Source organism: Hetaerina americana, unplaced genomic scaffold (assembly GCF_022747635.1).
Source record: "Hetaerina americana unplaced genomic scaffold, ioHetAmer1.1.p SCAF_15, whole genome shotgun sequence".
NCBI lineage: Eukaryota > Metazoa > Arthropoda > Insecta > Odonata > Calopterygidae > Hetaerina > Hetaerina americana.
Window position 1 is genome coordinate 7,000,778 of NW_027286625.1, and position 12,399 is coordinate 7,013,176.

Below are 12,399 nucleotides of genomic sequence, written 5' to 3' on the forward strand. Positions count from 1 at the left end.
TCACTCAGCAATGCTTGCAGCCCCTTGGCTGACTGACAAACTAAAGCTTGGTCATCAGCAAACCTAACTGATTTTACGAATTCCCCGCCCACTTTCATTCCTACCTCTAGTTCTTCCCATGCCTCTTTGATCATTTCCTCTGCATACAGGTTGAACAGCAACGGTGATTATGGGCAACCCTGCCTTACACCCCTTCCTAACACTGCCCATCCTGACTCCCCGTTTCCCACCCGCACCTGAGCAGTCTGAGACATGTACAGGTTGCGGATTAGCCTCCTTTCCCTCCAATCTATTCCTATTTTCTGCAGAATACTCATTAGTTTTTCCCAATTCACTCTATCAAACGCTTTTTCGAAATCTACGAAACAGGCAAATACCTCCTGGTTGTGTTCTATATTCCTCTCGATTAATAATCTCATTACTGCAATGGCATCACGCGTACCTCTCCCCTTCCTAAACCCAAACTGATCATCCCCTAAGTAACCATTTGCCCTACTCTCTATCCTTTTGTTTATGATCCTGAGAACAACTTTAGCTGCGTGGGATATCAAACTAATTGTCCTATAGTCCTCACATGACGTGGCCTTTACCTTTTTCGGAATCGGAACTAAAACTGCTCTCACAAAGTCTTCCGGCCAGATTCCCTCCTCATAAATGCTACGGATCAGCCCATATAGCCTCTTCCTCCCACATTTTCCTAAGCATTTTAAAAGTTCCACGGGAATGTTATCTACCCCCACGGCCTTATTTAGTTTCATCTCCCTTAATGCCCTTTCTATCTCATTGTCTAGTATGCCTGGACCTAAGCTGTCTTCCTCTACGTCATTTTCTTTTTCAATGTCTAACTGTGTTGGTCTGAGTTCTTTACTATACAGTTCTTCTATATACTCCTTCCATCTCTCTTGGATCTTTCCTGCGTCAACTATTACCTTACCCGCCTTATCTCTAACTGTTAGCATAGCTCTTCCTTTCTTACTTCCCGATAACGATTTAACTTTGCTGTACAGCGCACCGATTTCACTCTTCCTCTGGAGACTTTCCATATCCTCGCACTGCGTCTTCCACCATGCGTCTTTTGCCTTATTTGTTGCCCGCCTCAATTTATTGTTCAATTCTTTGTACTTCATTTTGCCTAATTCTGTATTTATATTCTTCCATTTTCGCCGCTCATCCATCTTTGTAATCATCTCATCCGTGATCCATGGTTTCCTAGTCATTTTAGCGTTAACGGTTCCAATAGTGTCTTTTGCGGCTTTAGACAACCATTTTTTGATCATTTCCCATTTTTCTTCGATAGTAATAAGCCCTTTACCATCCTCCATGATTTTCTCTACCGCCTGTTTGTATTCCTTCCTTTTCAACCCATTTAATGCTTCTACATTCCATTTTCTAACTCGCCGCCCCTGCCTTATCTTTTTGAAACGTACGCTACATTTCATAACAACTAAATTGTGGTCTGAGTCCGCATCCGCTCCCGGAAAGCTGTGGGAATTTATCACACTATTCCTAAACCTGTGTCTAACCAGGATATAATCTAGCTGATATCTTCCTGAGTCACCTGGCATTTTCCATGTATACCTGCGTCTTTTGTGGTGTCTAAACCAAGTGTTGGTGATGACTAACCCCTGTCTCCTGCACAACTCAACTGCTTTCTCCCCGCGGTCATTCCTCGTGCCCAAACCGTAGTCGCCCACCTCATCACCATCTCTTCCTTCGCCTACCGTCGCATTCCAATCCCCCATCACTATCAAATGTTTCCCTGCAGGAACACACGCGATCATGTCCTCTAACTGATCGTATATGTTATCGACCTCTTCTTCCTTATGGTTGCTCGGTGGCATGTATACCTGAATAATAACTAAGTTCGTCGGTTCTGATTTTATCTCCACTAGTAGTATTCTATCCGTTACCTGCTCTACGTTGACCACGCTTCTTCCTACCTCTTCATTTAATACTATGGCAACCCCTCGTTGGCTCTCGTCCCCACCGCTGTATATTATTCTATACTTATCACTCCAGTAATCCCCGCTATCTTTCCATCTCACCTCGCATAGACCTAAAATATCTATATTTCCCCTTTCCATCTCTCGCTTAACATTCTCCAATTTCCCTGTCCTCATCATTGTCCTAACATTCCACGTTCCTATTCTAACTAATTTTGTCTTCTTCTCCTGCGTCTTCTGTCCTGCTGCTGCTGGTTTTCCCTTGCAAGGGTTTCGTGGGATGACGACCGCGGAAGCCTTGCCTCCCCCGCTGCCGGGCACGACACACGGCCGATTGGGCCGAGCCCCGTGGTTGCCAGGACTCAAAATATCTCTATTGTCCATCATATTTTTCTAGGGAATGATAATTGAGGTGGTTTCCCGTTGCCTTCCTCAATAGTGTTTTTAACGTGACACCATCACTTACTGGCCGCCCCACTGGGGTCAGACGCCATTGCAGCCGCCTCACTGAGGAACAGACGCTGCGTGGACTACCTTTCGTCTGGCTCCTAACCTTCGACCTATCTGGCATGGGTGACCCTACCAGGAGCAATAATTATTACTCCCGCCAGCACAGCTCTAGGGGTCATCGGAACGCACAAGCCCTTCCACCACGTCAAGGTTGTAGTCCGGGGAGGGATATATATATATATATAAGATAGGATATATATATAAGGAGGATAAGATAAGATAAGGAGGGATATGTGTGTGTGTGTGTGTGTGTGTGTGTGTGTGTGCGTGTGCGTGTGCGTGTGCGTGTGCGTGTGCGTGTGCGTGTGCGTGTGTGTGTGTGTGTGTGTGTGTGTGTGTGTGTGTGTGTGTGTGTGTGTGTGTGTGTGTGTGTGTGGATGAAGGGGGTGTTGACCGACAGTGGGATGTTGAAGACTGTGATAGAGGGTAGAATGTTGGGCAAAAGAGGAAAGGGAAGGAACAGGATAGGGATGTTGGACGGGATGAAGGGAGGAAGAAAGCACTCAGAGATGAAGAGGGAGCTGATATAGAGTAGGATGATGGATTTTGTGTTTTGTTAGGAGTAATAAAATATTTGTTTAGTAGTTGTGTCCATCCAAAAACCTATCTTAACCGGTTGATTACCTAAAATATATATATATATATATATATATATATATATATATATATATATATATATATATATATATATATATATAGCATCGAGCATCTCTGTCATCATTAGATCACGATATAAGACAAACCATTATTACTGTAATCCAGGCTTATTTTTCGAAAGAGAGGTTTCCAAGTGTTAATATGATGTAGTTACAGCCAAGGTGTAGTCGATTCTGTCTAGTGCAGTGTGAGGAAAAAAAATTATACGGCAGAGACGAATTTGATAATTTGAAACTAACAGAGCTCAGAACTCAGATGACGAGTACGTTTTTTTGATGGGATGATGACCCTAGCGCAAAAATTCAAGATCATCAGTGAAGTCGAAATTAAGCAGGTATGAGAACCATTACACATAAGAATTCAATATTATAGGAATGCAATACGAATTTTAACGTTCACGTCCATCACGTGTATCATTCCCATGCGGTATCATTGGTCATCACGGTCCAGTTCAATCCTTGGCTGTGGAGTAATCACCGACCAAGTAGCCATTCTAGAATGTTTCATTGTTATCACAATAGTAAACAACTGATAATTTATTTTATGTCCCAAAAGTGCATGAGCTGTTTCCACAGTAACAAGTTCGCGACAATTTTGAATGTGTGAGCACAATTCGCCTTCAAAGCCAGGTTAATTTATCACTGAATTTGACAAAATTCGATAGGCGACGAATCATCTGTTATGCGGCATCTTAGCCTTCACACAAACAGATATGGACCTTACAATTCTACTTTCTATTCGAGTTAGCATCTATCTTCGATTGCTGCTTTAAAATAATGAACTCTCGAGGGAAAGGAATCGTGCATTCTTGCAACCGCGCTTCCACTTGGGAGTGACAGCGACGTGTTTCATCCCCTCGGGGGATACGGTGAGCCCACCCGATGAGTTGCCATTCTGCGCGAGTTGAAGAAAGGGTACGTCCAAGAGTCTCCCAATCCTCAGTTTTCCCTCCGCCTCCCTACTTTAATGCTCATTCCAGTGACTTCAACGGCCGTACATCTCATTTAACCGGCAATGAGGGAGGAAAGGAAGCGATTTCGAATTTCATGACGCGAAAGAGATCTTGGCACAATCAAATAATTACGTGGTTTCGCTGACATCAATTGACACCTTTACTCTATCTTTCAAATATAAGTTTAGATAAATATTGTCTTATGCAAACCATTTTCAGAATAAAAACCATTCTAAAATGAAATTGTTTATAGTTCAGAAAGAGTTATGAAAGATAGTCTAATACAAACATTTATAGAGAGTTGTGATAAAAATCGCTGGAGTTTTCTGTTATTTGTAAATGAATGAATCGAGGAGAATAAATATATCAATTTTGTGTCAATCAATCCTACAATATGTCGTAAGATGATATTAATAGTATACATTTTTAGCTTAATTATTTTACATCATTCCCTTTGGTATGATAGTGGGTTTCCCAATGGGGTCAAGGTTTCTACGCGTCAATCATATTTTATTTAGGTAAAAATAATCGTGTTATATGCATGAAGCCATAATGCAACAATGATACATTGATATATTTACCTTATATTCCCAGGTTTTGCAGTACAAAAGACTAGTTTTCCCAACAAAGAAGAGTCATCAAGAAATGCGAATTCCAATTCTCCATTTGTCCATTATATTCTATTCAAATTCTCCATTTCCAATTTCCATAGCATTTAAATCACTTGTACCACGAGCCCAAATTCCCCCAGCCAAGTAGATGTTTTACGTACGTGTGTGAAATAGAGTGCATGACACCTATTAAGATGATTGTATTGAGGAATTACATAAGGATACTTATTTTGGAGTAATGAAATCAATTATGTGTGCTTATGCATTGAGAAAATTACTATCTAAATCTCTTAACTTCGATAATGCGAGTATTTATTATAAAACCCATGATATTTCGGATTTGCCTGGAATAATATTCAATTTCGAATCATTACATTTCAATGGCAAAAAATGCTGTAAATAATATACATGTACATTTGTAAAATACTGAATCAAATAGTATCTGAAATATTCATACATTTTTATGAGCAGAATAAGTGAATTCATCAACTATTAGTGAATTGTAAAGTCTTAAATTTTTACAACTTGCCTTTCTGGTGAAAGAAAAGAGATATTTTTCAATCGGCAACGAAAGAAAAGTGAAGAAACGGAAGGAACCTTAAAACAATGATATTATTCTCATCACCTTGCTGTTCCACAGTGACTTCGAACTGGTGGAAATATAACGGCATATGAACTTTTGCAAGTATTCACAAGTTCAATCACGCGACTAAAACACGCACGTAGATGGGGAAGGTAGGACGTGAAGAATGCCGGGATGGCTCTTCGTCTTCTCAAAGGGAATGCCGTAGGGCTCCAAGTTTTAATGCCGGATTCTACGAATGACATAACTAATCCATTCAAAACGAAGCCCTCTTCACCAGTAATCTACAACTTTTATTAGTACGGAACATCACTCAAAGATGGTGTATAAGCGAGCTGCTTTTATAAATTTTCCACCACAATAAATGAAGGAAAGCAGTAAATAAATAAATAGGAGATGATGAGGTAAATGTAAAAAGACAAGGAAGTAAATGGAAAAATATGGGGAAATAAATTTAGAAAACCCGGAAAAAACAGTCAATATGAAATATTTGGCGGAATCTAATAGAACAGGAAAATGCAAACAGGTGAACTAATTACAATCTTACAACCACTGGAAACTTTGCTGACTCTTTGATTCTGTTCAAAATGAAGTGATATTTTTTAAGTCTCTGTAATTTTAATTGTTTATCCCGAAGTATCAAATAGTTTTAACTCCTAATAGCAACAATTCCAAACCTATATTTTACTTAAGATGGGAAGAGAAAGCAAAGTGTCAGCCATCGATAAGCATTAAAAAAAATGAGGGTTACATTGCGTTTTAAATGCTTTTCGAAGGAAATTGTGCGAAAGAAAAAAGTGGAAAAAATATTAAAATGTGAGGATATAGCCTAGTTAGCGAATGAAATTAAAATGAAAAATAATTAAATAAAAAGACATGCATGAAAAGACAGCCGAAGTGGAGTTCAACAGACACCACTATTGATTGAAGGCGGAAGAAGATGATTGATATATTTTAAATTAGTCCGAAAACAGCACCTCGGCCACTATATCGGACTTTGAACAATGATATAGCAATGGTCACCATTACATACACCCTAGCTCTTGGTGGAGGAAAACCCACCTAGGCTAGAATTAAACCCGCGACCTCTGGGTTGGCAGGCTAGGACGTTACTCCACCGCCACCGGGGTCATCAAAAATTTTAGAGAGATTATAGAAATTATGTTGGTGACCATCTTGAAAATTAAGTTGGTATTCAAAACATTAGTATGTGTATGCATACATAATAAGAACGAGAGTGTTAATGGTATTCAAAGTGTTGAGCTATGATTAGGACGTTTCCATTCATTTTAACTCTTTGACCGTAAATCACTGGCCATCACCGTCGAAGGTATGATGTTCAAAGATCTTATCAAAGAAACTTGATATTCTTGGGTATAGTTTTACCTTAAGGAAACCTTATAGATGGTCATCGAAGTCAACCACAGTAAGCGGGCCCGAGTTTCTCCGATTTCATTTCGGCACCCATCATTGTGACCTTAAAAGTTCATCAACGGGACCTTAAATGATACAAGCTTCATATTCATCGTCAATATGGATTGGTGTTCATGATAAAATTTGTATACTCAATTAAACTCTTCACCATTAGGTTCAAGTATCACAAATATCCAATTATGGGAATGATTCACGATATCATCATGGATAACACTAAAGATCTCAAAGGTTTCCTAAACTTGAGATTGAATAGTTTGATATAAAAGTACGTCAAATTGTGAATGAATATGATTGTGATTTTCGAATTTCAACAGATGGCGACCAGGTCCAGGTCCTATCTCTGGGAGATAGCGTCTATTAACTCTCAAGTAGTAGTAGTAGTTTTTAGGGGAGGCGACCGACAGCTAAGGTAATTTGCGCCATAGGGGATGGACAGGAAAGGATGAAGGGTGGAGAGAAACCCGGCGTCGGCATTAGCCTACTCTTTACGAAAGGCGCCAAGGGGTCCGCAATTTAACGTCCCATCCGACGGACGGCGTACTCACTCAAAGTGCCCTCCACAAAGCACCTCAAGTAGGAATCGAGATACCTCTGAAAAATATTCAAAACCGCCGGGATTTGAACCCGCACCCTCAGAGTGGGAAGCCAGTACGTTAGCCCCCGCACCATCTCGATCCGCCTATAAACTCTCAATTTTAACCATCCATTATTATTGTGAAATTTCAAAAAATCTTAATCCAGTCATAATAAAATGCAATTGTAAACGATATGGGAGATAAAGGTGAACAAATACTGAATATTTTGTTATTCCCTAAAACGAAATGAAAAAAACTCCGATGATAACCGGAAAGTTAATGAACAAGATATCTTCTGTGGTGGCATGGAAAATTTTCACCACCATTTCCAGCAGTTTGTATTTATCTTTTCCGATAAAATAATAAAACTGTAGAAAGAATATTTAATTTAGATGTTCTATATGAGTAAAAAACAATCAGGATGGAGAAAAAATCTAAACACGTAGTATGAACATAATTAATACCCCGAACTACTTAAATATTTTTACCGCGAACTGTGCTAAAATTGTTTTTTATTGAGTGCCGATTCAGAAACAAATCAAAAGTTAAGGAATGCTACTGCCAAGTTCTCATAAAAATCCATTGAAAGCGGAAAAGTATTTTCTCTGAATTTTCGAGAAAGTTTAGGGCTTGTCATAAGGCAGTCTGAGTAATGCAAAATTGCTAAAATGCATTCAGAAATGTCTTTGCGCTCCTTCCTATTGTGGATCGATAATTACTGCAGACAAAAATATGTGAAGCCAATTATGAGAGAAATAAATGCAATATTTTAAGGAATAAAAAATTAGCGGGGAAGGAACCGCAAATGCCAACTTTCAGGCAGGATCCTACCCGCTCGAGTTAGCTCCAAGCATATACACCCAGGGCTCGACGAACCAGTCGTTAATCCTTTCAATCGGCGATAATCTGTACTTACATCAAATATTTAATTTTATATATTCGTTACTCTTGCACTCACCTAGAGAAAAGTGGAGAAAGAATCGCCAAAAAAAAGATAAAAATGGATAAAAAATGACCACAGAACAAGAAGCAGGCCAAGGAAAAGATGAACGGATACACTAATGGAGATCTTTGAAAGCTACAGCATGCCGGTACTGGATGTACTTCAAAGGTTTCGAATGATTTTGGACAGGTGCTCACTGAAGAAAAGGCTGGTACGACTAACAAAATCACCCCTAATTGAGAGCCGAAGTATTACTCGTTATATTGCATAAGTATTAACTAGTAGGGTCAAAATTAATAATAGTTCGGTTTGATTCGGGCGAGATTGAAACTGTGGCAGATATAGTATATACAGGTATATGTAGACACACACACATATATGCATATATATATATATATATATATATATATATATATATATATATATATATACATTTATATACTTATATATACATTTATATACTTATATATACATATACAATATACATATATATACACACACAATATATATATATATATATATATATATACTCGTATATAAATTAGACCGCAACAAACAATATAGAAACAAAAAAATCACTCACGTTATTTCTTGATCATTTCGACGGAATTCTGCCCCGTCTTCATCGGAAGATAGAGAAGTAAGCTATGTATATGCATATATATATATATATATTTAAATATATATATTTACATACACAAACATCATCTAATGGTACACACTTTTATTTTCGATTGGTTAGTTTTAGAATATAAACGAGAGCTGACGGAACGGTTGATAAAAACGTTTGATCCGTTCACCAGTAATTAGCCGCGCATACGCGATTTCATTTACGCAGCAACCACGTACTTTCTTTCCGGTGACACCATGTTGGCATTTGTGCTTACTGGCATTTTTTTTCAAGTCGCTAGGTAATAAAGTAGGATGAATGTTATAAATACATACAATTCTTCTCTCTGTTAATACATACCATATGATATTTCATCCCGTGGTTACAGAACTAATTGGTTATTTTCTTTATTTCATTCATTGCTTTGGTGTAATTGCACTGCGCAGTATTTTGAAAACTTTAAGGAGTCGTAATTGGGAGCACATCACCCTAACACGACAAACAAGGCTCTGAGTCGATTACAATTGTATTAGTAACAGCACCTCGCATCTCTAACTGCTCAGTTTTTGCTCACCGCAGTAATATAATAAAGCCGCGAATATCCACTTTCTCCGCGGAATTTCATGATATACGATTGCCTATACTTGCACCTCATTGGAGAAAATTGTCGGGGAAAGGGGTGGAAAATCTTTTAATTCGAAGATGCAGCATCACGGAGAGTTCTTGAGCCTCGGAACATCATTATCGTTCCAATGTATGAGGATAATTTCATACCTTGAGAAACGGGGAACTCAAAAGTCGATATTTATCTACTGCTCCTTCAGGTTAATCAAGTTACGATTCCACGAGGCTTTGTTACCGTAAAAATTATTGTGGTGGGGCAAAATAACTGAGGTTATTTATGGTTTCCTTCCTCAATAGAATTTTTCATGTGACATTATTACATTCGTCCCGCTGGGATCAGACGCCTTCGTAGCCATCTCACTGAGGAACAGACGCTAGACCTTTCGTCTACCCTTCGATATATGCAGCGTTGGTGACCCTACTAGGAAGTATTATCTATGCCCCTGCCATTACAGATCAAAAGGTTTTCAAAACACGTAACCCAGTCCATCACGTTAAGGTCGTAATCCAAATGAAGGGCATGGACTTTTCTAAAGTCAAACTTATCTTTACCCAACGCTAGTTGGGAAGGTAACTCCAAAGCGAGGATCTGTTTGGATGTTTAAAGGGGGGGGGGTAATTTCCGATTCCATTGCAGTCATGAGAAGGTTAATCGAAAAAAAATATGAACAGGATACCTTTGTGAGTGTGTGTGTATAGTGGATTTCTATAAGACGTTTTATGGAGTATACAAGTATGGTTAAAGCAGATGAAAGTACTGCGGAATATAGAAGTACGCTGGAGGGATGGGCGATTTATTCAAAACATCTATTGTGCCAGACGGTTCAAATGCGAATGGAGAAATGAGAATTGTGTTATGTAGTAATGGGCAAAGGAGCAACACATGGTCGTTTGTCATTACAAGTATGATAGTTAATAGGTGGAAGAATCGTTTTGGGTTGTACGGGAACGACGTCGGTTAGGAATCTAAGTGGGCGGCGAGGTGAATAAAGCAAGGAAAACAAGTTGAAGTTCAAAAGATACGCAATGGGTAACAATTTTTAGATTCCGTTCAAAACTTACTTTCGTGTGCAACACACAGTTTACCTATGACGATGAGAGATTTTTACTGGCTGTATTTACATAATTTTTTTGATAAATGTTCCCAATTGTTATACATTTTCTCCTTAGTCGAGCCAACAGAGTTTTCCGTACCACATGCTTGCCACATCTGATCTATTCAGGGGGCTTATCGACATGCATCCAAACGCAGTAACCAAAAGGTATGTGACTCTCAACTTTTGATATATAAAAACGTAAATTATTTTATTGTTGATGTTTGGAGTTATACCGACCGTTTCCAAGATGTTCTTGTGTGAAATGTGTTGTTTATTAACTTCTTTTAAAGTAAATATGAAAAGAGTTGTGTCATTCATTTATTTATTTTAAAAAATGTGAGTTAACATAACACACGTTGACAATTTATGCCTTTGAAATTCCTATCTTTTTCCTCCTACATCTTCTCCTGCCCAAAATTCTCCTGTTTATCGAAGTCATCAATATCCAATCATCATTTAAAATACATTTTAATCATCTCGCATGTTCCATCATTCCTCCAACGTCCTTTAAATTTCTCCCTCCATGCTTAACACTCTCTCCTCCCCTATCATGCCTAGCACTTCTTTATTTGTTTTCCTTTTTGCCCTTTTTACTTTTGACAGTTTTCTCCACAGTAACACCTCAAAAGCTTCCAATCTAGCTCGTATCATCTCATGTCTCAAAGAGCGAAGATGCCTATTATTATAAGTTGTTATCTACCGGTTGAGTTAGGCTATGATGGGCTCAGTGACTTAGTACTACCACTCGGTTCTAAGTCCTTATCTAACAAGATACTAAAGGACACAGAACTGCGCATTATAATATGCCATTTTTAACTCTACAATTTGTCCACTTTCCTTCATTTTGTCCAAGATTCCTACTCTTTTCCCCCCACTACCTCGCTTACCCAATAGTCTACACTTCTATCAGTCTCCACCATACCAATACCTCTCAAAGCTTACTACATCCATTTTTTTTCCTTATTCGAATTTCTTACAATAACCTTCCCCTTCTACTACCAATACTAACACTTATTGTACCTGTTTTCTCTTCTTCCATTTTATTTATCTACTAGCTGAATACCCGGCTTTGCACGGGTTAGGGAGTAACAATAATATAAATATACTACATAAATAAAAACAACAAATTATAAAGTACAATAATACACTACTTCATACAAATTTAAGAATCTTTTTTATTTAACACATGTTTATAAACTAAATTTTTTTGTTTAATATCCGGGAGAAAGAATATATAAATTTTTAGGTAAACCTACTCTGGAGCAAGCAACATAAAGTTGCCCGTGGCTAAAACATGGCGATCTTAGATCAACACCACAAAACTTTAAAGACTGTCCCTGTGATTTATTAATGGTAATTGAAAAAGCTAGCCGGACTGGAAACTGTAATCTTTGAAAGTTGAAGGGAAGATCAGTTGGGATTAGAGGTATCCGTGGAATAAAAATTATTTCACCTTTTCCAGTTAAAATGACTGCCTGGATTATATTTTTCATTAATTTTGTCACACACAATCGTGTCCCATTGCAGAGTTTTGGTGGATCTAAATTCCGCAATAAAATGATTGGAGATCCTACTTTAAGTATAAGGTGATGTTGTGGCAATCCAGCTGGATCAAGTGAATTTAGGAATTCCGTTGGATAATTGACGGCTTCGTCAGCATCCACTACGGTATCAACCGATTTATATTCAATCACGTCTCCTGGCAGCATGGCTAGTATCTCCTTGTTAATTTCATTAACATCATCGTTCTTAGGAGCAAGAATGGCTCTTTCTCGCAACCATTCTAAATTTTTATAATTTTGATTAACGTTAGGATAGACTGCTGGTATCATATCGCGGAGAGTTTTCACCGATACACAT